Source organism: Desmodus rotundus, chromosome 5, assembly GCF_022682495.2.
Source record: "Desmodus rotundus isolate HL8 chromosome 5, HLdesRot8A.1, whole genome shotgun sequence".
Lineage (NCBI taxonomy): Eukaryota > Metazoa > Chordata > Mammalia > Chiroptera > Phyllostomidae > Desmodus > Desmodus rotundus.
Genome location: NC_071391.1, coordinates 154,283,610 through 154,309,126, shown reverse-complemented (window position 1 = coordinate 154,309,126; position 25,517 = coordinate 154,283,610). Strand labels below are relative to the sequence as shown.

The following is a 25,517-nucleotide window of genomic DNA, read 5'->3' as shown; positions in this document are numbered from 1 at the left end:
TAGGTATGAGCAAACAGAAAAATTGTAGGCGATAAGATTCAGCAGTTCAAAAGAAGAAGTAATTTGAATTTTCATAGCAGATGGCTCTCTACCAAATAGTTATGACACTGTATCAGATGTAAAAATTCATATTCTTAGACTCAGTGAGATTTAAGATTCTGAGAACAAGAAAAAGTTTTTGGAAAACAAAATCATTAATATTGAATGAAAATATAATAAAATCTTTTTAAAAATTTTTATTTATTTTTTAGAGTGAGGGGGAGAAACATTTATGTGTGAGAGATACATAGATTGGTTGCCTCTCGCCCGCCCCCAACCACGGATCTGGCCTGCAGGCCAGGCATGTGCCCCAACTGGGAATTGAACTAGTGACCCCTCGGTTTGCAGGCTGGCACTCAATCCACTGAAAATATACAGTAATAGTGAAAGTAGATTGGATACTCCAGAAAGTCATATTGATAAATTAGAAGGCTAGTTCAAATGATGTTTAAGAATTATGGATGCAGTTGGAGATTATGACAAAAAAGATAATCAGACACAGTAGATAGACCCAAGAGACCAAGTATACATAAATTAGGTGTTCTAGAGAGAAAGGACAGAGATGATGTGTAAGTAATCAGTGAATACTCGAGAAAGTATTGAAAATGTTGCTAAACTGGAGGCTTGTACTTCTTTTAATAAAACTCACCAAATAACAAACAGGATGAGTAATTATACTAGTTATGTTTCTTATGTTTAAGAATGAGAGGGAATTTTATGAGTATTCAGAGAAGAAAAGCAAATGATTTTCAAAGGAAAGATAATCAGGTTGGAATCTGTTCTTGTATTTAATGAAAAATGCTGGATTAGAGAATTTCAGACCTTTGGATTTCTGAACCAGTAAAATGCTAGTAGAAAATTTGAGTAATTAACATAAATTACCAAACTTTTTTGGCTAAGTAAAGATATAAAATGTAATACATAAACAATTGAGTAATTTTTGTTTCAGGTTGAACAACACTATCACCTTTTTTTATTGTACTGAGAACTAGTGAGAACTTCACCAAATAGTACTGATTCCTGTTCAGAGCTGGTGATTACTACACTATGCACAGTGGTGTGAGGGACCTCAGAGTTTAATACCTTAACACACTGCCATTTACATGGAAAGGCAGAAGAGAGATTTCCAGATAGACGTGGTTTCAGAAATTATGCTAGCTTCATACTTTTTCTGGAAAAAGTGTACCAGGAAGTACTCTGTAGAATTATATAATTAGTATACTTCGTTTTTTGTTTTGTTTTGTTTTGTTTTGTTTTGTTACAAAAAGTTTTATATTGGGTTGGCCAAAAAGTCCATTATGATTTTTCTTTTTTTTTCATTAAAAAAATTATTGTTTTTGAAATTATTTTATTGTTGTTCAAGTACAGTTGTCTGCATTTACCACCACCCCCCCCAGCCACCCACCTCCCTCCCCTGGTTGTACCCACCCTTGGTTTTGTCCATGTGTCCTTTATAGTTGTTCCTGAAAACCTTTCCTCCCCTTCCCCCCCATTATCCTCTCCCACCTCCCCTCTGGTTACTGTCAGATTGTTCTTAATTTCAATGTCTCTGGTTATATTTTGCTTGCTTGTTTGTTTTGTTGATTAGGTTTCACTTAAATGTAAGTTTTAAGAAATTAATATTAAACTTGTACTTACAAAAGATATTTCCTTTTATCTATAAAATAGTCATTAAATCTAAGCTACAGAAATAAGAACAGTAGAAACTCAAAAGTATTTGTTGTAAGCATTTGTTGCATTTCTACTATGTATTAAGCAGAGAGCTAGGCTCTGAGGATACAGTTAAAAAAAAAAAGGTAATGTGATTTTTTGCCCTAATGGAGCTTATAGTCTAGCAACTGATATAAAAAATAACCAGGTAGTTACAATGCAGTGTGACAGATGAAGACAGACTAGTTGGTGAAATGTGAACTTAGAGTAGAAACACTTAACCCAGATTTGGGGGAGAAGCAGAGACAGTTTTCTGAAGAAGGAATGTCTTAGTTGAGACAAGACGTCAGAAGAGAGAAATTGAGAAGATTTCTGATTAGTTGATTACAGGGAGTACAAAGTAAGAAAAAGGAACAAATGACACTGGCGAGGTAACTAGGGACAGTATCACATAGAACCTTGAAAACAATGTCAAGGCATTGGACCTTATCCTGTGAGGAAAGGGGGCTGTAAAAGGAATTCAGTTATGAAAAAGCAATATGATCTGGTTTGTTTTTTAGGAAGATCACTCACGCTACAGTGCGGAGAATACCGAATTAGAGCGAGTAAAATTGAAAGTAGTGAGATCAGCTTGAGGGTTCTCTTATTTTTCTGTTTGTTGTAACAATGAATATTTTTAGGTCAGAGGTGATGTTGGGCTGGGTATAGTAGCGTCACAGGATGGAGAAAAGCAGATGGATTTGAGAAAGATTTAGGCTTTGATGGTTAAAAATTTGGGGAGTATATAGGGAAGAGGACGTCTGTCTAGGTAGATGATGATGCCATTCAGGAAAGGAGCGCTGGAAGAGAAGATTAAGGAGGGATGAGGAGTTCAATTGGAGGTACTTAATGGGACAGCTAAGTTGAGACCCAGTAGATAGTTAGATAAGTGGGTTTGAAGTTTAGGAGAGAGATCTGGGCTGAAGATACTGATTTGGAAAGTATCAGCATTGGAAGGTGATTAAAGTCAAGGATAGGAAAGATCACCCAGGTAGAATGTGTGGAGAGAGCAGAGATGATTTTGGTGAAAGATCTTAGGAGCACATACATGTAAAATGAGGATTGTCCTAAAAGACTTTCAGAAGAAATGACTAAAAAACATAAGAGAAATATTAGGAGAGTGTGAACTAACAATTCTGAAACACTTGTGCATATGTACTAGTATTAAACAAATAGGTTTCTCACTTTTGGAGAGGAAGGTTACAGATAACCATGGGCAAGGGAGGGGCTAGATCAAACCGTGTAACACTGGCTTAGAGTTAGAGACATCAGTATGAACTTGTATTTAGCGTAATATACGAGTAGATATGGATACAGACACATTATAGGTAATGTGTGTATACAGACATATATTTTCTAGCTCTGTCTATTGATAGGGCCTAGAAATAATGATACCTCTAGCACTGAAGACACCCAGCATCCAAATTTTGGTTTATTAATACCATCTCCAGCAAAAAGTACTAAAGCTCCTTGGACAAATGTCTGATTCTAGGACTGGGGCAGGGAAGATGTAAATGAGCTGGGACCATTTTGTAGTGCCAGAAAGTAACAAAATGCTCAAAATCCAAAAGGATAGGGGCTGGACAAAAAGATAAAGGAGCCAGCCTGAAAGAGCACCCCCTGACCAAAGCTGGAAAAATCTGAGCAATAGTAAGTAATAGAGTATTGGCTTATAACCCAAAGTATAAAGTAAATATCCCTAAATCCATACTGATTCAATGATTGAATAAATAGGTGTTCCTACTTCATTTATCTTGTACAGAAGAATTCCAAGTAATTTATTCAGACACTTTCTCCTTCAAGGAAGTGGAATTTAACTCTCGAGTCCTTGACTGTGGGCTGCACTTAGTGACTAAAAGGGAATGGTTATTTGTGTAGATGCTGTTTAAGATTAAATAAGTCAAGGACAAAGGTATTTTCGTGGGATATAGCTAAAGAACCTTGGTGATCTCAGTAGAAGCAGTTCTAGGAAAAAGGTAGATTTGGGGGCTATTAATATATATGACTCCATCTTTAACAAACCTTATAGAGTATTAGATCTGTGTGTTATTAAAAGATTTAATCACAAACTGACAGCTATTTAGTGTCTATCAAAAGCTCACTTAAAATATCAGATATGAGAAGATAGTTTAATGAATACCTTAACTATGTATTCATCTAGTTTCTTGTATTAAGTCTCAGGGAACAGAAGTATCAAGATCATGTCATCTCAGTCTCCCCCGACATGAAAATGCCTGTACTGAGTTCTGACTTAATGCTATGCCATCTGTCTGTATAGACTCTATCTGTAAGGAACACCATTTGAATGATGTGTATTTTCTAAAATTATATTTGAAACGATAGTCCAGCAGGTTCATTGTTCTTTGTGTAAGTATATACAGTTCAAATAAAAAATTACATTTGCTTCTTCAAAAAATGAAAACTTTTACCCTGAAAATAGACTCAGAGTTAGTGCTCAGTGTTTATAATATGCTGATATCATGAACTTGATATTGTCTGTGTCAGGTGCCTATTGTCATTTAACAAATCACCCCAAAACTTAGTGCCTTAAAACCACATTGATTTATTATCATCATCATTATTATTATTGTTATTATTTTTCACCTGAGGACATTTTTTAATTGCTTTTAGAGATAGAGGAAGGAAGAGAGAGAAACATCTCTGCAAGAGAGAAGCATTGATTGGTTGCCTCCTGTACGCCCCCAGTCCAGGGATCTAACGCTCAACCTAGGCATGTGCCCTGACTGGAATTGAACCTGCAGCCCTTTGGTTAAGGGACAGCGCTCCAACAAACTGAGCCACACTAGCCATGGCTGAATTGTTAAATTTATACAGTTCTATGGGTCAGGAATTTGGGCAGGGCTTGGCTAGGGGATTCTTCTGCTCTATGTAGCGTTAGCTGGGATCACTCACCCAGTTGGTAACCGGGCGGGGTTGGACAGGACAGCCTTAGAAGGCTTCACTCGCATCTCTGGCACTTCGGCATGCCTCCATACCACCTCTCCACAGCATGGTAGTTTCAGAGTAGTCGAATTTGTTCCGTGACTTGTGGTGTCTGAGAGGGAGGAAGGGGAAACTGCTAGTCCTTCCGGTCTCTGGAGTTTCAAAATACCACTCTCATCACATCCTGTTGGTCAAGGCAAGTCACAAGGCCAGCAAAGATTCAGGCAGCTGGGAAGTAAGTCCCATGTCTTTTTGGATGGAGTGACATGTGCACACAGAGAAGGAAGAAATTGATGGTAGCCATCTTTGGAGAATAGTATGTGGCCGCACCAACTACCACAGTATCTATTTTTGAATTTTATATACATAGTTTTATTGTGATGAATCTTCTTTACCTTGCACTTATTTATTTACTTACTGATTTGAGAGGGAGGGAGGAAGAGAGAGAGAGAAACATTGACTTGTTGTTCCACTCACTCACATGCTCATTGGTTGATTCTTGTACGTGTCCTTGGGGATCAAGCGTGCAGCCTTGGCGTCTCAGGACGGCACTCTGACCACCTGAGCACCCAGCGAGGCCTTTACCTTATATTGTAACTTGCAACCACTCCAAGTCCTTTTAGAAATGAGGCAGGTTACACATATTAAATAAATTACCTTAATTTAATAAACAACATTAGGAATAATGGGGCTAAACTAATTCCTGCTCTTCTTATTGTCACTTCACTATAAGTTTATCTTGGATTAAGAAGCATCTTGGATTACTTACAGCTAAAAATCTTGTAAAACATTTTTGCTTAGTTTTCGGAGCTGTCTTATGAGAATTTGCTGCTTTAGTTTAGTTTCCCTGATTTGAGTGGTTTACTGATACATGTCCTTTTCTTTCTTTCTTTCTTTCTTTCTTTCTTTCTTTCTTTCTTTCTTTCTTTCTTTCTTTCGTTCTTTCTTTCGTTCTTTCTTTCGTTCTTTCTTTCGTTCTTTCTTTCGTTCTTTCTTTCGTTCTTTCTTTCTTTCGTTCTTTCTTTCGTTCTTTCGCCCTTATAAACTTTGTGGAGCACAGTCTAGCAAAGGCTATCATAATTTAAACTCCAGGTGCTCTTTGACTCAGCAGTTACGCTTCCTGAGTACGCACCCATGCTTTACAGCATTGTCAGTGGTGGCGACATATTGGAAACAACGTAAGAGTCCATTAATGAGAGACTGGTTAAATTATGATGTATTCATAAATGTAAAATTATGAAATTGTTAAAAGAAAGCATGAGGGATTTTCATAAAGAATGATGTGAAGTAAGCTCTAAGGAACATGAAAAAAATTGTGATGAGAAACAGTATGCCGCCACTTTCTTTTAAAAATATATGGAAACGCTTTTATGTATATAGAAAAAGTATAAGCACACGGTAAATGAGGGGAGGGAGCTGGGTTATTGCAGAAAATTTCTATTCACTCTAACTCTTGTACAGTTTAGTTTGGTTCCAGGTACAGGTATTAACAACTGCAAAAGTTAACTTTAAAAACATGTCCTGGTAGTTTTGTTCTATTTGTTCGTTACCTTCTTGTGTAAGGCAAAATGTTGGAATCTCTATTCAGAGAGGAGTTGTCTAGCTTTAGGGAGCCTAAAGAAATGATTAAATACATGTATTGTACTATATAACTAGGCTCCTTGATAGGAATTTTCATTTTTGCATTGTCCAGATACTTTGCCCATTATTTTTATTGGATTGCTTATTCTCTTATTCTTGTATTAAAGTGTTCTTTATATGCCAGAAACAAATTCTTTATTAGATATTTGTTTTGCAAGTATTTTATTCAAGTCTGTGGCTTTTCTTTACATTTCTATAACACTGCCTTATCAAGAGCAGAAGTTTAAATTTTCAGTGTAAAATTCCAATTTTTTTTCCTTTTATAGTTTGTGCTTTTGGTGTCATATCTAAAACTCTTTGCCCAACTCAGGGGTTGGCAAACTTCAGCCAATTCAGCCTACGACCTCTTTTTGGAAATAAAGTTTTATTGGAATGTGGCCATGCCCTATTGTTTACTCCTTGTCACGGCTGCGTTCATGCTATAATGACAGAGTTGCATGTTTGCGACAAGACTGTATAGCCCACAAAGCCTAAAATATTTAACAATCTCACTCTTTGCAAAAAAAGTTTGCCAACCCCTGAGTTAACCTAGGGTCCCCCAAATTTTCTCTTTTGTTTTCCTTCAGAAAATTTGAATTTTAAATATTTAGGTCTATTAATTTTTGGATAAGATAGGACATGTACGTTGAGGTTCTTTTCTTTCTTTTTTTTTTTCCCATATGGATTGTCAGTTTTTCCAGTACCAGTTGTAACAGAGACAGTTCGTTTTCCCTTGACTTACCCTGGCACTGTTGTTGAAAATCAGTTGACCACAAATCTATAGCTCTGTTTCTGGACAGCATCTTCTGATCCATTGTAAGCATTTATATGCTTATCATTATGCCAGAATTATGATGTCTTGATTCCATAGCTTTATAGAAAGTCTTGAGATCTGGTAGTATAAAATTTCCAACTTTTTCTTTTCCAAATAGTTTTGAGTATTCTATTATAGTTACTGTGTATCTACATATGAATTTTAAAATTAGCTTGTCAGTTTTTACAGAAAGCCTTGTGGGATTTTAATTAGGATTTATGTTAAATCTGTAAATTAATTTGGGAAGAATTGCTATCTTAACAATATTGATTGATCTTTTAAAATAGTGTATCTCCATTTATTGAAGCCTTCAATTTCTCACTTGGTGTTTGTGTTTTATTTTTTTAATCCTCACCCGAGGACATGCGTATTGATTTCAGAGAGAGAGGAAGGGAAGGACAGAGGAAGAGAAACAGCGATGCGAGAGAGAAATGTTGATCCCTTGCCTCTTGAACGTGCCCCCAGTAGGGACTGAATCCAGGGCCTAGGCGTGTGCCCTGACTCGGAGTCAAGCCTTTGGGTTCACAGACGATGCTTCAACCAACAGAACCACACTGGCCAGGGTCGTGTTTTGTATTTTTGAGCACACAAATCTTCCATTTATTTTGTTATATTTGGCTTAGGAATGTCTTTTTCGACGGCTAATACATTGCTCCTGCTTTTTATATTTTTGCCATGTAGAAATACAATTATATGTTGTATGTTGACCGTGTATCCTGCAATATGCTAAGCTCACTTACTAGTTTTAGTTGTAGATTCTTCAGGGTGTTGTGTATAGACAGTCTTGTCACTTTTGAAAGAAGATTTTTTTTTTCATCTCTAGGCTTTTCTTTCTTTCTCTTGCATTATTATTCTGCAATACAACAATGTTGAACAGGAGTTGCGAGAACAGATGTTCTTGCCTTGTTCCCAGTCTTCAAGGGAAAGCATTTAGTCTTTCATGGTGTGTATGATACCAGCTATAGATTTGTTGTAGATTCATGTGCTGCACTGAGGATGTTCCCTTCTGTTTCTAACTTTCTGAGAGCTTTAAATAATGAATTGCTGTTTTTTCTAATTTTTTAAATTTTGCTTCTATTAAGGTGATCATTTATGCTTTAGTCTGTGGATATTGTGAATTACATTGATGGATTTTTTTTCATATTGAACTAATGCTGCATTCCTGGAATAAATATTATTTGGCCATGATATATATTCCTTTTTGAAAGTATTGTTAGATTCACTTTTCTAATATTTGGTTAAGATATTTTGTATCTACATTCATGAAAAGATACTGGTCTATAGTTTATTTTTCTTAAAAGTTTTTTTGGGGTCTTATTTTTATATTTGAGTAAATGCTATCATCACAAAATGAATTGGGAAGTGTTTTTATTTCTGGAAGAGTTTATGTGAAACTGGTGTGAATTCTTCTGTAGGTGCTTGGTAGAATTTACTAAGGAAGCTATTTTTAATTATTATTATTAAATTTTCTTACTATATCAAGCGCTATTCTTGTTATCTGATTTCTTTAGGGGACTTGGTAGTTTGGCTTCAAAATTTCAAGGAATTGGTACATTTTATTGAAATTATAGAATTTATTGCCATAAAGTTTTTCATAATATTATGTTACTACCCTTTTAATACCTATTAGATTTCTAGTGATGTCCCCTTTTATTTGTGACTTCTCTCTTTTCTTTTTGATCACTCTGGCTGGAGTTTATTTCATCTTATTGAACTTTTCAAAGAACTAGATTTTGGTTTAATAGATTTTCCTCTGTTTTTCATTTTCAGTTGCCTTTCTTCCTTCTAATTGCTTTGTGTTTAATTTGCTCTCTTTCTACTTCCTTAGATTATTAATTTAAGACTTCTCTTGTTTTCTACTGTAAGCATTTAATGCTATAAGTTATAAGAACTGCTTTAGTGGTATCCTACAGCTTTTGATATGCATTGTTTTACTTTTCACTCAATTAAAAATATTTTCTAATTTCTTTTTTTTATTGTTGTTCAAATCCAGTTGTCTCCATTTTCACCCCACCCATCCCTGCCTCCTGCCCCTGACCCTACCCCCTTTGGCTTTGTCCATGTGTCCTTCATACATGTTCCTTGGTGGACCTTCCCCTATTTTCTCCCACTATCCCTCTCCCCCTGCCCCTCTGGTTACTGTCAGTTTGTTCTTTATTTCAATATCTCTGGTTGTATTTTACTTCCTTGTTTGTTTTGTTGATTAGGTTCCACTTATAGGTGAGATCATATGGTATTTGTCTTTCACTGTTTGGCTTATTTCACTTAGCATAATGCTCTCCAGTTCCATCCGTGCTACCACGAAGGGTATAAGCTCCTTCTTTCTCTCAGCTCTGTAGAATTCCATTGTGTAAATGTACCATAGTTTTTTGATCCACTCATTTGCTGATGGGTACTTAGGTTGCTTCCCAGCACTTGGCTATTGTAAATGTGCTGCTGTGAACATTGGGGTGCACAGGTTCTTTTGAATTGTTGTTTCAGGGTTCTTAGGGTATAATCCCAGCAGTGGAATTGCTGGGTCAAAAGGCAGTTAGTTCTATTTTTAGTTTTCTGAGAACATTCCATACTGTTTTCCACAGTGGCTGCACCAGTCTGCATTCCCACCAATAGTGCATTTTTAATTTCTTTTAGTTTTTGACCTTAGCCATTTAATTTTTAACCTTTGGTAATCCTTAATCTATATTTCAGTTATTGATTCTTTTTTAATAATTCTATAATACCTCATCTGTATATCGTATTGTGTGTTCACTGTTTATCCCCCATTTCCCCCTCTTCTGCAATACCTCCCTCCTCCCCTTTCCCTCTGGTCATCACCATACTGTTGTCTATGAATTTTTTATTTGTTTGTTTAATCCCTTTACCTTTTTCACCCCGTCCCCTAGCCTCCTCCCCTCAGTTATTGATTCTAATTTATTTCTGTTTTGGTCAAAGAAAACGATTGTTTGATTTTAATTCTCTTAACTGTCTTGAGGTTGGTTTTATGGCCCAGAATATGGTCTTTCTTGGTGAATGTTCCATGTACCCTTGAAAAGAATGCATATTCTGCTGTCATTATGTAAAATGTTCTGTGCGTGTCCAATTAGGTCAAGGGAGTTGATAGTGCTTTTAAGTCTTCTGCTGTGTTCTTGTGCTATTGATCAACAACAGGAGTATTTGTATTAGCAACTACAATGGTAGATTTATCTAATCTCCTTATAGTTTTATTATTATTTTTTCATTTATTTTGAAGCTGTGTCATTAGGTGGAACACATTTAGGGTTACTGTATCTTCTTGATGAATTTATCCTTTATCGTTATATGGTAACCCTCTTTGTCACTGGTAATATTTCTTGTTCTGAGGTCTGCTTTGTCGGATGTTAATATAGCCATGCTGTCTTTTCTTTCCTTTCCATCCATTTAATTTAAACCTTTCTGTATTTTTGTATTCAAAGTGCCTTGTGGGTAGTGTATAGATAGTTCTTATTGTTTTAATTTGCTATCTGATAACCTCTACCTTTTAATTGGATAGTTGGGTAATTGATATAATCGTTGGTTAGTTTGGATTTAAGTCTTCTATCTTGCTAGTTGTTTACTATTTTGAATCTTTTTTGTATATTTTTCCTCTTTTTTTGCCTTTAATTGAAAAAATCATTTTCATAATTCCATTTTATCTGTCGCTCTTGGCTTATTCTATCTATATGTGTGTATACACACACATGCACCCCTGAGTGGTTGTCCTAGGCCATGGTTTCTCCAACTTGGCATTGTTGGTATTTTTGGGTGGATAATTCTTTGTTGTTGGGGGTGGAGGCGATAGCCTGTGTGCATTGTAGGATTTTAAGCAGCATTCCTGGCCTCTATCTACCAGGTGCCAGTAGCGCCCAGTTGTAACAACCAAAACTGTTTTCAGACTTTGCTTCATGCATCATGTAGTAATCTTATTACAGCAAACTTTGTTTCCCAGCTTCCACTTTATACTAAGTTGTCATAAACTTTACTTCTCTATATGTTATTAACCCCACAGGACATTATTATTTTTACTGTAGTTGGTCTGTAACCTTCAAAATCATTAAAAGTAAGGGAAAAAATAGTCTTTTATAGTTACTTTCTGTTTCTAATGCTCTTCATTTCTTTTTTGTAGATCCAAATAATTTTTATTCCTGTCTAAAGAGCTTTTTAAAATTTTTTATGGCTGAAGGCAGTATATTCTCTCGGGTTTTGTAAAAGAAAAAATCTTCCTTCATTTTTGAAAAAATATTTTTGCTGGTTATAGAAATCTTTGTACATTTTGATTTTTTGATTTGTGTGGATTTGGTATGTAGTACAGAAATTAATATGCATAAGTATGAGGACCTTAAAAGATAACAGGAAGATCTGAAAAATATTTCAGAACTGCTTGAAAATGCTGGCTTCAAGCCCTTGCCTATTAACTCAGTTGGTTAGAGCGTTGTCCCAATATGTTAAGGTTGTGAGTTCGATCCCCAGTCAGGGCACATATGAGAACCAACCAACAAATGTAAAAGTAAGTGGAACAACAAATCAGTCTCTCTCTCTCAAGTCAGTAAATTAAAAAAAAAATGTTGGTGTATGAAATAAGAATTGTTGGTGTAATACCTTTATTTTATGTAAATTATATTTTACAATGAAGAGCATAGAAAATTGCAAAGAACAAGGTTTTATGAATCTGCCACCAGATGAATAAACATAGAAAAAGGGTGGCTCTTTAGTGTGATTAGAAAGGTTTAGTTCTAGGCCTGAAGGGTAATGTGGACAATCTGTCAGAGCAGCAAGGAGCGTGGTGTGCAGGCAGCAGCTCTGACAGAAATACAGCACTCGGAGGGGGCTGGGCAGCCGCTTCTCACTCGTCAGTCACTGTGTCTGCCATTGAAAACTGATGAAATGTGTCTAACTGTTCTCAGGAAGAATAAAGAGATAAGAATGCCAAGAATATTCTTATCACAAATTAAAACATATAAAGAAGTAATGGTTATGTCACTTAAACAGATTATAGCCCAGAAATCAACTTCATTGTTGACAAACAAATGAAATATGTAAGAATAAACTTTATAAACCAAGTGGCCATAGAATTACTTAATGTTGTTTGGAAAACTGGTGAGCAATTTGGAATACAATTTATTAGATTCAGATCTCATTCCTATATCATTTGGGATGAAGTATTCAAATGGTCCACAGAACAGTGAAAATAAGACTATTTATCTGCTATCCTGGAAGGGAGAAATTTCTAAGCAGAGAGATAATAAAAGAAATGAAAAAGGCAATGATGGACAAATCTGACCATCTAAAAACAAAAACTTCTCTCTTAAAAGCCAGTAATAGACTGAGAAAATGTTAAAAATCAGTGAAAGAAATAGTATATTCACATTATAAACAACCTAACAAATGGTTGAGGAAAACAAGAAGAAACCCCTCTTTCATCTCACCACCGTAGGTCTGGAAGAGGGAGAGTGGCAAAAATTTGGAAACAAAGACAGTGTGAGTTATGGGAGAAAGACCTGATTAACAACATGTAAAAGGGTACTGCGTAACATTCAGTGTCTACCTGAATTTGAAGACCATAATATTATAGTAGGATCAGTCCACATGGTTATGGGTTATTTTTTCTCTAGCAGGTGATTGACTTGACCCAGGATTAGGAATATGGAGGTGGTGAAATGGAAGAAAGAGAGGAACATACTGTAGGTAGACTGATAGCTTGGGTGACAACCAAGATTTTGAGACTGGTGATAACACAGCAGCTGGAGGCAGGAGAGTAAGTGAAGTGCATGGAAGGGATTGAGTGTGAACCCAGGTTAGAAAAAACAGAGTGAAGTAAAGGCCATGAGTCTGAGGGAAGGAATAGGGTTATTGTGAGTCGGGGTCTGGAAATGGCATTGTGGGGAAGGTCAATCTACTGCCTTAGCCTTCACTCTAGAAAGTTCTTTTCAAGAACCAGATTTAGCCCAGTGGTTGAAAGGAGTGTTGAGTTACACAATTGAGGATGTAGAGGTGATTTGTTTTGCTGTGTAAAGGGGTTTCCAGAGGATCCTAGAGAAAAGGTTGGAAGGAAGGGCCATGGCAGCGGGGGGCAGGGGGGTGTTTGGTGAACATATGAGTGGCAGAAAAAGCATAGAGAACATGGACATGAAAACAGGAGAGAAAGAGAGTAGTTGGCCAGAGTGGTTTGTGTTTTGAATAAAGCCCAAAGGTGACAAGGGTGAGAGCCATGGATAGAATTAACTAGCAAGATTCCTGATTGGTACAGTGAAACAATGTACCAGTTGTATCATTGGTACATTGATTGTTTCTGGGGCCTGATCCATTGTGTCTTTGTGATCTAAAGGGAATAATAGTAACCCTGGGTGGTAAAGTCTAAAGCAGTTGAGCTTTAAATAATGAAAGCAGGTAGGGCTCACATTTCTTAAGGATTCTCTTATGTCTGCAAAGTCCCCACTGTTCGCAGTTTGCTTTGAGGTAGAGTGGGAAAATACAACTCTACCATTAGTTTGGTAAAATCCAATTTGTCTTATCCCACTGCCAATGACCCGGGAAAGAACAGTAGCCATCATATTGGGTGCTTATTTGTCATAGAGGTTATCTTCTGCTGGAAATCCTGTTTCCTCCTACTGTTCCATTTCACCTGAAACTGAGCACTGAGGCTCCTGCTCCTGCGGTGACTTCAGGGACTCTGAGAAGTGAGCTGATAGTCACTAGCCCCTCGTCTCCTTGGAATACCAATGCAAAGCAAATACCAATTTGCTGCAGACCTCCTTTGGGGATCTGACCTTTTTAAAGCTAGTAACTGATTACCTCTTAATCAAGTTTCTTCCTCTTTCTTTTATTCACCTTTGCTCTCTAATTTCAATTTTGTAATCTTTAGTAGGGACAAGAATGGGAATTGGCCTTGCTTTAACAGCTAAGTCATCTGTGTGAGAATCTTTGCTTTCAGGGAACAGTGATGTATCACACTATCTAAAATGTGTGGTGTTTTCAGTAGACTGAATATGTTGTCTTTCTCTTACTTTAGATCTGTCCATACTAATGGAAATGTAACTGGAACCGACTCATGATAAAATCAAGGACCATCAGGCAACATCGTGCAGCAGAAATTTTTGCTTCCAAATGAAGACATCGACATTTAGAGTTTCTACTTTCTAAGGTATTCAAGGCACATTTATTTTTTATTTGATTCCTTGGTAGTCATTTTATAAGGTTGGTTTCTATATATAGATTTCATAAGTTTAAATTTTTTGTGTCAGAATGGTTAGCTTTTGGAGAAGAGTTCACCCCCTCCCCTGGCACGCTTCCCACCCCAAACTGAGAAAAGATCCAGATTTTAAGAGGAGGTAATCTTAATTAGGGAAGTGTGTTCATCATAAGAAATTAAGGTATATGAGGTCTGTCCGGAAAAAGTCCAGCCATCACTTACATAACGAGAACGGTTTGCGTGGCATCAATGTAACCTGGCAGCCAAGCAGAGTGGACTGGAGTGACACGCATGAACAGTGAGCACATCACTGTACTAGTCAGTGGGAGTGGTAGACACTTTTGAGTGTGTGTACTGTGTGGCTGTCACATTCAAAATGACTAAGCAAGTAGAACAATGAATCTGCATCAGATTTTGTGTTAAGCTTGAATGTTCCTCCGCGGAAACTATTTGGATGATTCAGAAGACTTTCGGGGATGATGCAAAGAGTGCAGCACAAATAAAAGTGTGGCACAAACGCTTCAAAGATGGTTGAGAATTTGTTGAAAGTGATCCATGTTCTGGAAGGCCTGCAACAGGCAGAACACCTGAGTATACAGGCTACAATCAACAAAGATTGGCGACTGGCAGTGTGAGAACTAGAAGCTGATCTGGGGATTCCAAAAACTACTGTGTCTGAGATTTTGATGCAGGATCTTGGCAGGAAACGTGTCGTGGCAAAATTTGTTCCATGGCTTCTGCTACCAGAGTAGAAGGAATATCGTGTTGCAGTTGGGAGAGCTGTGTGAGGTCCCAAGGTACCTACTTTGAAGGGGACTGAGGCATCATTGTTCTATGTATAATCTTTCTTATATCTTATATCTTCTTCAATAAATGTCTCTTTTTCATATTACATGGCTTGGTACTTTCTGGACAGACCTCGTTACTGAGTACAGATTAAGATCTAATAAACTATGTTAGAAGGACTGAAATAAATAAATGCCAATTTAATGATTATTTTACTTACATTATGACCCTCTGAGACGAGCAACTGAACTCAGCACTCTGAGTTTGCTCACAAGATACAAGAGATCTTAGCGATTTTCTTTTTGTTTGATTTGGAAACCTTTCTCTCCTAGTCTCCTTAGCTTGTTGTTAAGGGTTCTCTATTCATCAAACAGTGTCACACTTTTACTCCCCATAGACTGTGCCTGTAGGTCCTTACGGGGGTGTCCAACCTTTGGCCCGCAGGCCGCATGCAGCCCAACACAAAATCATAAATTTACTTAAAACATTATGAGATTTTTTTGTGATTACATGTCACAATGTAGTTAATGTGTGGCCCAAGACAACTCTTCTTCTTTCAGTGTGGTCCAGAGTCACCAAAAGGTTGGACACCCCTGCTTTAGGGTTTGATGGATTAGTTTCACTTAGACCAGAAAAGCAAGATATATAATTAAAGAACCAAGTGACACTTCTAAATTATGGGGTGGATCTCCACTCTAAAGACTAAATAAGATAATTGAAAACAATCAAAGAAAGCATTGTATTAATGGAAAACACACACAGTACTTCCTATTTTTCTAAAGTACATATAAACACATAATACATAAAATACATATAAACATATGTATTTATGTAAATACATATAAACACATGCAAATAGAGTACAGTTAGGTGTTTGTGTAAAAAACAAATTCTAAAAAATTGCATCTTTCCAAATATGGGGAAGGTTTGGAAGGTATTGTCTTGGGGGACAGATCCAAGTTGGTCTTTCTCTGTGTACTTTGTAGAGGGTTATGAGTCAATCTTGCTTGAATATAGAGAAGATGAAAATTAGAGAAAAATGTATCACTTTTTAATGGGATTATTAATTTCATTTTCTGTTTTGGAAGAAGGATATATAAAGTGGTAAATTATAAAATAATAAAAACCCATGATATTAAAAAATTATAAGGCTGCTTCACTTAAAAAAAAAGATTACCTTCTAGAAGGGAGTAGTGTAATTGAGTAATTTTTGTCAAAGAAAGGTTACCTCGAATCAAATAGCAAAAGAAAAGAGTTAGTTTGCTTCGATGAGAAGTTTTAAAACTTCCTTGATGGCTAGTATATGTATGTGTATTTTTCTAAAATTTCTTGGTGTCATTTTGAATCAAATGGTAATGATGATTAAATATATAATTTGTCTTGTTATCAGAATAATGTCCCTCTTTCATAATTTGTATTATCAGAACCATTTTCTTTAATTTAAAAACTATCTTTCCTTCTTACTTTTATTTAACATCATTAGTAGGATGTCTAAGCTTTGCAAAGAATGTGGGAGAATATAAATTATTCTATAACTTATTATGAATGAAGCTGAAGACATCTTTCATTCAGAATGTTTACTCTAGGGCTACAAAGGTTAATTACACTCATCTGAAAACCATTTAAAAACAATCAGAAAATGAGCACATCAAATCATAATTTAGAATCCCTTTCTAAGTAATATAGTTAAATTCTATATTCAGATATCAAAAACAATTAAGATTAGGGAGTACGAAGTTCTGATCAGTTGAATTTGCTAATTGGTTTTGGTTGTTAACAATTTATGATTCTGTTTGTAACACTGCCACATAGCCAAATTAGGTTGCTTAAATCTTTAATTCGAATTCATCAATTTCTTCTATCTCCTTACTCATTTCCATAATTTCACAGAGTGATATCCCTATTCTTTAAAAATATACTTTATTGATTATGCTATTACAGTTGTCCCATTTTTTTTCTCCCTTTTATTCCCCTCTGTCTGTACCCTCCTCTCACTAGCATCCTGCACCTTAGTTCATGTCCATGGGCCATACATATAAGTTCTTTGGCTTCTCCATTTCCCATTCTGTTCTTCCCTCCCCTTGTCTATTTCGTACCTACCATTTATGCTTCTTAATCCCTATACCTCTTCCCCTATTCTGTGCCTCTCTCTCCCCACCGATAACCCTCCATGTGATCTCCATTTCTGAATCTGTTTCTGTTTTTTTAGATTCAGTGATTGATAGTTGTGAGTTTGTTGTCATTTTACTGTTCATATTTTTGATCATCTTCTTTTTTTATATTAGTCCCTTTAACATTTCAAATAATAAGGGCTTGGTGATGATGAACTCCTTTAACTTGACCTTATCTGGGAAGCACTTTATCTGCCCTTCCATTCTAAATGATAGCTTTGCTGGATAGACCAATCTTGGATATAGGCCCTTGCCTTTCATGACTTCAAATACTTCTTTCCAGCCCCTTCTTGCCTGCAAGGTTTCTTTTGAGAAATCAGCTGACAGTCTTATGGGAACTCCTCTGTAGTTAACTCTCTCCTTTTCTCTTGCTGCTTTTAAGATTCTCTCCCTATTTTTAATCTTGGGTAATGATGTGCCTTGGTGTGTTCTTCCTTGGGTCCAACTTCTTTGGGACTCGCTGAGCTTCCAGGACTTCCTGGAAGTCTGTTTCCTTTGCCAGATTGGGGAAGTTCTACTTCATTATTTGTTCAAATAAGTTTTCCATTTCTTGCTCTTCCTCTTCTCCTTCTGGCACCCCTATGATTCGGATGTTGGGATGTTTAAAGACGTCCTGGAAGTTCCTCAGCCTCTCCTCATTTTTTTGAATTCTTGTTTCTTCAGTCTGTTCTGGTTGACTATTTATTCCTTCTGTTCCGAATCATTGATTTGAGTCTTAATTTCCTTCTGCCACTGTTAATTCCCTGTACATTTTCCTTTATTTCACTTTGCATAGCCTTCACTTCTTCCTGTATTTTGCGACCATACTCAACCAATTCTGTGAGCATCCTGATTACTGGTGTTTTGAACTGTGCATTTGATAGGTTGGCTATCTCTTCCTAGCTTAGTTGTATTTTTTCTGGAGCTTTGATCTGTCCTTTCATTTGGGCCATATTTTTTTGTCTCAGCGTGCCTGTTATGTAGTAAGGGGTAGAGCCTTAGGTGTTCACCAGGGCAGGGCAACCCATGTGGTTGCTTTGTGATGCTGTATGTGGGGGAGGGGTCCAAGAGGGAACAATGCTGCTTGCTCGGCTCTCTGCGGGTTTTCAGTCACTTCCCCCACTACTCACAAGCAAATTGGGCCCATCTGATGCTGATGCAAGGGTTCCTGTACATTCTAGGACCCTGTGGGTCTCTCCAATGAACTCTCCTGTGAGGCTGGGAGTTTCTCCTGCAGCCACAACCACCACAGGTTCTTACAGTTAGAGGCTTTGAGGCTTTATTTCCCCATGCTGGAACCCTAGGTTGTGCAGTCTGTCTCACTCCCCAGTTGTTCCTCCTGGTTTATCCGCAGGCAAATGTGGGACCACTGGGTCTTCCAGCCACTGCCTTGCCTCGAGTCCACTTCGGCTGCCCATCTCCACCCCTTCTACCAGTCTGAATGAATTTTTCTTAACTCCTTGGTTGTTGGACTGCTGTACAGTTTGATTTTCTGGCAGTTCTGGTTCTTTTTTGTTTTTAAATTTGTTGTGCTTCTCTTGGTTGTGTGAGGAGGCAAAGTGTATCTACCTATGCCTCCACCTTGGCTGGAAGTTGCCTCTATGATATTCTTACAAATATTTGCATTTTTCCTTTTGAAAATAAAGGAAAGTGAAAATTTCATAAACTCATGCTCAGGATTTTTATATAATACATTTTGACAATATTTTCTTGTAATTTTTTGAGAGAACTTTAGGTTTTGAGATAGATGTTTTTTGTTGGGGTGGGAGGGAGATTAAAACAAAAAATCAGTACATAACTTAAGGCCTGAGAACATTTGTAAGATTATGTCTTAGAATACAGTTTACATTTAGTTCAAGTGGTACCTTTTAGAAATATTTTATTCAGACTCAAGAAAATATTTGAAAATAAATTTCAACAAGGTATAAAAAGGAAATAGGTATATTCCCTTGCTATGGTGGTCTGTCTGGCATGATGTAAAGAGCACAAGCTTTGGTTCTTCTATTTTTATGCTGCCCTCGGGAATTGAATTCATACATGGGGTCCCCCCACCCAAAAACCCCCCTGGAATCACCTTGGAAGGCGGGCCCCTTGTAGTACAGTCTTCCCCCACTAGGTGAGTGTTCTAGGAACTCATCTGTATTGGTGTACTAGCAGGTGGTGTTGTGAGAGGCTGTGGTCCACTTCAGTGAATTTTTTTTGAAGACTCTTTCAACACATTTGCCCATTTTACGATGGGTGATTTAGTGCACCTGTCCACACCATGCTGACTCTTCAGCAGATTTTGACCCAAAATGGCACGACACCCGTGTCCCCCTTTGCTTGTTTCCCCAATGAAATAAGTCCTCAAAGGGAAACATTTTGCGAATGGGGAAGAGGTGACACAAAAAACAGCAGAAACACTAAAAGGCATCAAAGTCCATGAGTTCAAAAACTGTTTTGAGCAGTGGGAAAAACATCTTGATCGGTGTATTGCATCAGATGGAGAGTACTTTGAGGGTGACTGAAGTTTAAACATGTAAGAATAAATACACAATTTTTAATAAGTAAATTCCCAGGTTTTTGGGTCCCCCTTTGTTTTTCTTAGTTTCCTTTTCTATAATAATTGCCTTTCAGATTTGTGATGAAAAATGAAATGAGGAGATAAAATGATAGAAAATAGTGCTTTTCAGTGTGAAATTAAAGAACGGTGCTGAAGACAGAGAAGACCACACTACTGAAGTATTAGTCACAGTTATTCTTCTCATAGCAAAAAACAGGTCAGCTCACACTACTACTCAGAAGCTTGTAAAACCAGTTTCAGAGTTAATGACAAATATTATGCTTGGAGAGAAAGTAAAATGAGCTTTTGGCAAAAGTCCCTTATCAAAGGCTTACCATCTGGAAAAGCAGTTACTGTCATGTGTGCATGCCAGCAGAATTTTTTTCAGGGGGATGAAAGCTCTGATGTGCAGAGGACATACCAGCACTTCATACTGATGCGTTACTGTTACCACTGACACACACACACTACCTCAGGAGAGTGTTTTGTCATTGCTTTGTTTGTGTTGTTGGTCAGCGTTTTTTAAGCCATTTTTGCCTGGAGAAGTTGCTTTGGTTCATCTGATCAAAGCTTAACTACTTTAGCTGCAGAAAAGGTGCACTTGTTTTTTGTAAAAGAAATTGCACCAAGATATCAATTCATATCCCTCTCATATTAGAGAGAAGAATTGGCATTCAACAATGTAATTTCTAATTGTGGTTTAACATTGAAGAAAATAGTAAAAATTGTGGAAGTAAGCAAATTTTGGCCACTAAAGCCATGGTTTTCTGTTTCGGAATATTGTGAAGAAATGGTCACCAGGTACAGAGCCCTGCCTTTCCACAGCGATGTGTGCTACCCGTGTAATGGGGCAGGGCTTGACATGTTTATTACTTTGTCTTTTAGTAAAATACATATTTACTTATTATTGATAATGCCATCTCTCTGATTCCAAGGGGGTGTAACTTAGCAAATACATTTGGTATTTCAAATAGTTGGAACTTACAAATTCATATTTACAGTATCATGAGTTTTAATGTTAAGGGTGAAGCATGAGGATTTTATAAAAAACCTGAATTATGGTACAAAATAATTAAGTCTCTAGTAGTTTGATTGTTTCCTCACCCTTGATGACTTTATTAATTTATTAAAAAACAGTGAATTTTTATTGTACATGTTTAAAATCCATATCCAAATCTTGAAGCAGAACACGAGGAAATACTTTCCATAGCCAAAATACCAGCAGAGAATAGATTAGGAATCCTTTTGATCCACTCTCTCAAATTGAAGCATTTAACATTGAGTTTTAAGTGGGATATATTTTCTGGGGGCAGTCAGCGAAATGCTGAAAGTAGACTTCAGTGGGAAATATTGCTGTAATATCTGGGTGCATGTTTAATTATAAAATCCAGAATGGATAATGTAGCTAAGTTATAATTAATAATCAGGAATTTTTAATTTAGTAGAAGTAAAAAATTAAGAAATTAGCTGAATAGGAAAAATGGCTTATGGCTAAAGTTTATTCTAACTCTGGGACTTCGAACGTCTTGCAAGGAAGTTATCAAACACTAATAGGGCATGACAAAACAACTAAGGTACTTGATCGAATGGACTCTGGCTGGCCAAAGATAAGCATCAGCAAGTATAAACACAATGCAATCCATCACATCATGTATGTTTAAGTCTGTGAGTTCATTCTGAAAAAAAAATACTCATTAGTTTTCTTTGGAGTATTGCTAAGGAACCAACTATACCTGAAGGTAACTAAATAGTTGAGGAGAGGAAGTTTCTTTTTCTCAGGAGTATTCTAGTAAACAAATGAAGAAGGAATGATAAATTGAACATCACTGTTTTGTAATGAATTCCTGGACCTAAACAAAGATCATCAGTGGTTGCTAACAACACAGAAGGACAACCAGACATTAGATTTCCCTTAATAAAAACTCACCCTGGCTGGTGTGTCTCAGTGGATTGAGTGCCGGAGTGTGAACCAAAGGGTCACTGTTTCTATTCCCAGTCCAGGGCACACGCCTGGTTGTGGGCCAGGTCTGCAGTAGGGGGCGAATGAGAGGCAACCACATACTGATGTTTCTCTCCCTCTCTTTCTCCTACCCTCCCCCTCTGTCTAAAAATAAACGAATAAAATCTTTAAAAGAAAAAAAGAAAATTTACAGCACTACTTACGAAGTATTCCTAACAAAAAATTGAACTTGAACCTGAATCAGATCAAGCTTCTAGTTCTTCTCCCCCTTTACAGGAAATAGAAGGCAGGGAAACAAATGAAATGATATCATGGGGGATGGAGTCAGCAAGATCTAGGTTTGGGGAAGTCCTTCCCCAACACAACACAACTTATTTTTTTCAACAAGTAAATTGAAGGTAACAAAAAGGAAGATATGAAGGAGGAAATTTGAGATTAATAGCAATGTTTGGACATTACTGGGGTCCAGATTTTAATAAATCAATATTTATGAAATAACTAGGGAAATTTGAACACTGACTAGATATTTAAAGTTAAGAAATTACTGTTAATTTTTAGGTGTGATAGCAGTATGTAGTTAATTTAAAAAGACATCTTTTAGAAATACATATTGAAATGTTGATGGCTGCAAGGGTATGTCTGGAATCTGCTTCATGATTTTACAGAGTAGAGGGAAGGCAACGGGTGGGGACGAAACAAGATTGACCATGAGCTGATAATTGTTTAAGTTAGGCACGTGTGGTGTTGGGGGTGAGGTGGCACTGCGATTCTTGTTATGATTCTCTAAGCTGTTTTGAAAGTTTCCATAAGAAAGAGGTCCAGAAATTTACATTTTCTCTTTGTTGACTTGTAAGAATACAATTGAATTATATTTATTTAGCAACCTGCTGAGTTGTTTCTAATAATTTTTTGAGTCTTTTGGGTTTTGTGTATAGAAAGACATATTGCCTCCAGAGGACAGATTTACTATATAGTGCTTACTATTCCCAAAGCTCTATTCTAAGCATGTGCACATATTAACCCATTAGGTCCTCCAAAGAGCTTCAGAGACACTTGCCCAAGGTTACAGAGCTGGTACATGGTAGACCTGGGATTTGAGTTCAGCCATTCTAGCCCTGGAATTTGTCTTCTCTAGGATTTGAATCTTCCTTAAAACTTTATTTTTAGTCCTTCCACTTTATTCCTTCCAACTTTTATTTCTTCTGCTTTTCTTAATGTACTGGCAGGAAGTAAACTTTTAAATACCAGTTTTTATTTGTAATTTTGATTTTGCAAGTTGTCTTAATACTTAGGTAATCCAGAGTCCGTTTGAGTTTACTCTTTTACAAATATGAGGAACTCATTAAGAAACTAAGAATTAACTTCGCGTGTAGCCAGAAACAAAACAGTAAAGTGCATTGTAACAGCTTCTAGTGCTTTTTAAAAATTGTATATATCTCCTGATCTGCAAGCAGCCTATTCATGGCTCATTTTACTTTGAATTACTTGTTAATTTTATTGGTCCTATTCGCTGAATTTTTTTATGACTCTTAGATTAAAACTACTCCTTCTTTTTTTAGATAAAATTACTCCTTCCTTTCCCCAACCCCCACACCTGTTATATAATTACTTCCCACCATGTACATAGGTTATATGAAATAGAATTAGGCAAGGCATTTAGTACACTGTTTAGTACATAGTATGTATCCAGTAAATATTTCTCTTGGTTTAAGAGATACCTATTTCATAGTTTTTTAAAAAATTGTTCTTTTTTACAATTAATTTTTAAAATGGGGAGGGACAAATATGGCTTAGTTACTTTAAGGCCTGGGTCAGGTGGGAAAATCTGTTGATAATGTCTTATGGTGGTTTAATGAGTAATCTCTGTAAGGAACTTTTTTTTATAATAGTCTCTGAGTTTGAGAAAGATTATTTACAGAGTTGGTTGCCAAAACAATACTTGCCTATTAAGAGGTGGGGCGGGAACAATTTAGGGAAAATGTGACTTGTCCCAGCTCTTTGGGGTTTTTTTCTTTCTCTTTGACCAGCTACAAAGTGCATTGTGAAGCAGTAAGTTAGCTAAGCCTCATGGAAGGAGGCACATAGGCTCTAATAAGAAGGAAAATTTTTGGTTTCACCCTCAAGAGAAAGAGATGGGTTACGATTACAGACCTCCTTTTCCAGAAGGTTATGGAAGGTGGCCAGCTGAAGATCTGGGATAGCTAGTTAAAAGTTGTGCTACTTTTCTGTACTTTACCGATCTCTTTCCTCCAACCCAGATTTACCTGTTGTTTGTATAGCAATGAACGGAAGCAACTTTTTAAAAAACATATCTTTAATGGCATTTTTGAAAATGATATCAAACTAGTTGGAAAATGAAAATTGTAGAAGCCCAAGAGTTTATTCATTTTCCAAATGACAGTTATAATCATTGAGTGGCATAACTATTGAAATTGAATAACCAATCATTTGTGTTAAAGAAAGGGTTTGTTTTTACAGACTCTATTGACAAGAGATAAAAAATATTTTTGAATAATGAAATGCATGTGTATGGCAGAGACTCACTCTTACATCTTATCATGAAAGCTTTGAGTAGAAAGATGAAATACACTAGTCCCCTCTTATCCACGGTTTGACTTTCTGTGGTTTTAGTTACTTTGGTCAAGTCTGGTCCTGAAATATTAAATGGAAAATTCCAGACATAAACAATTCATAAGTTTTAAATTGCATGCTTTTCTGAGTAGTGAGATGAACTCTCACTGTCCTGTTTTATCCCACCTGGGACGTGAATCATCCCTTTGTCCAGCGTATCTACCTCACTTCATGCGATCACAGAGGCGTTATAGCATCTCACATCATCACAAGAATGAGGGTGAGTGGGTATCGTACAGTAAGATTTTGTGTGAGAGAGAGACCGCATTCACATAACTTTTATTATAGTATATCGTGTTAATTGTTCTATTTTGTTATTGGTTATTGTTAATCCTTACTGTGCCTAATTTATAAATTAAACTTTATCATAGAGATGTATATGTAGGAAAAAACATTGTATAGAGGCATATTTTATTTTGTTATGCTTCGTGGATATTGCAGGGGTTTTTTTTTTTTTTACACATTGAAGGTTGTGGCAACTGTGCATTGAATAAGTCCATCAGTGGTATTTTCTAACAGCATTTTTTCACGTTGTGTCTTTGTGCCGTATATTGGTAATTTTCACAGTATTTCAAACTTTTTCATTATTGCTATACTTGTTATGGTGATCTGCGATCAGGGACCTTTGATATTACCACGGTAATTGTTTGGGGCGCGTGAACCACACCCGTATTAGACGGCAAACCTAGCAGGTATGTGTTGTGAGTGCTGTGACTGCTCCACCAACCAGTCATTTCCTTGCCTGTCTGCCTCTTCTAGAGCCTCCCTACTCCCTGAGACAGAAAATACTGAAACTGGGCCTGCTAATAACCCTGCAGTGGCCTCTGAGTGTTCAAGTGAAAGGAAGAGTCACACATCTCTCACTTTAAGTCAGAAGCTAGAAATGATTGTGCTTGGTGAGGAAAGCATGTCAAAAGCTGAGTTAGGGAAAATGTTAGCGACGTTGTAAACACAAAGGAAAAGTTATTGAAAGAAATTGAAAGCAGTACTCTGTGAACACATGAATGATAAGAAAGCAAAACAGCCTTATTGCTGATATGGAGAAAGTTTTAGGCCTGGATAGAAGATTAAACCAACCACAACATTCCCTTAAAGCCTAAAACAGAGCAAATCTGTGCAGACTGAGAGAAGTGAAGAAGCCGCAAAAAAAAAAAAAAAAA

General features: G+C 36.7%; 1 protein-coding gene across 4 annotated transcripts in view; it reads left to right on the top strand.

Annotated features, from left to right (window-relative positions):
• Nucleotides 1–25,517, top strand: part of NCOA1 (nuclear receptor coactivator 1) — a 200,655-nt gene that overhangs the window by 35,949 nt on the left and 139,189 nt on the right. For all 4 annotated transcript variants that reach the window (XM_053924357.1, XM_053924356.1, XM_053924360.2 and 1 more), the window contains exon 2: nt 14,109–14,240. The gene's annotated coding sequence lies outside the window, so the exon portion shown is untranslated. The remainder of the gene's footprint in view (nt 1–14,108; nt 14,241–25,517) is intronic.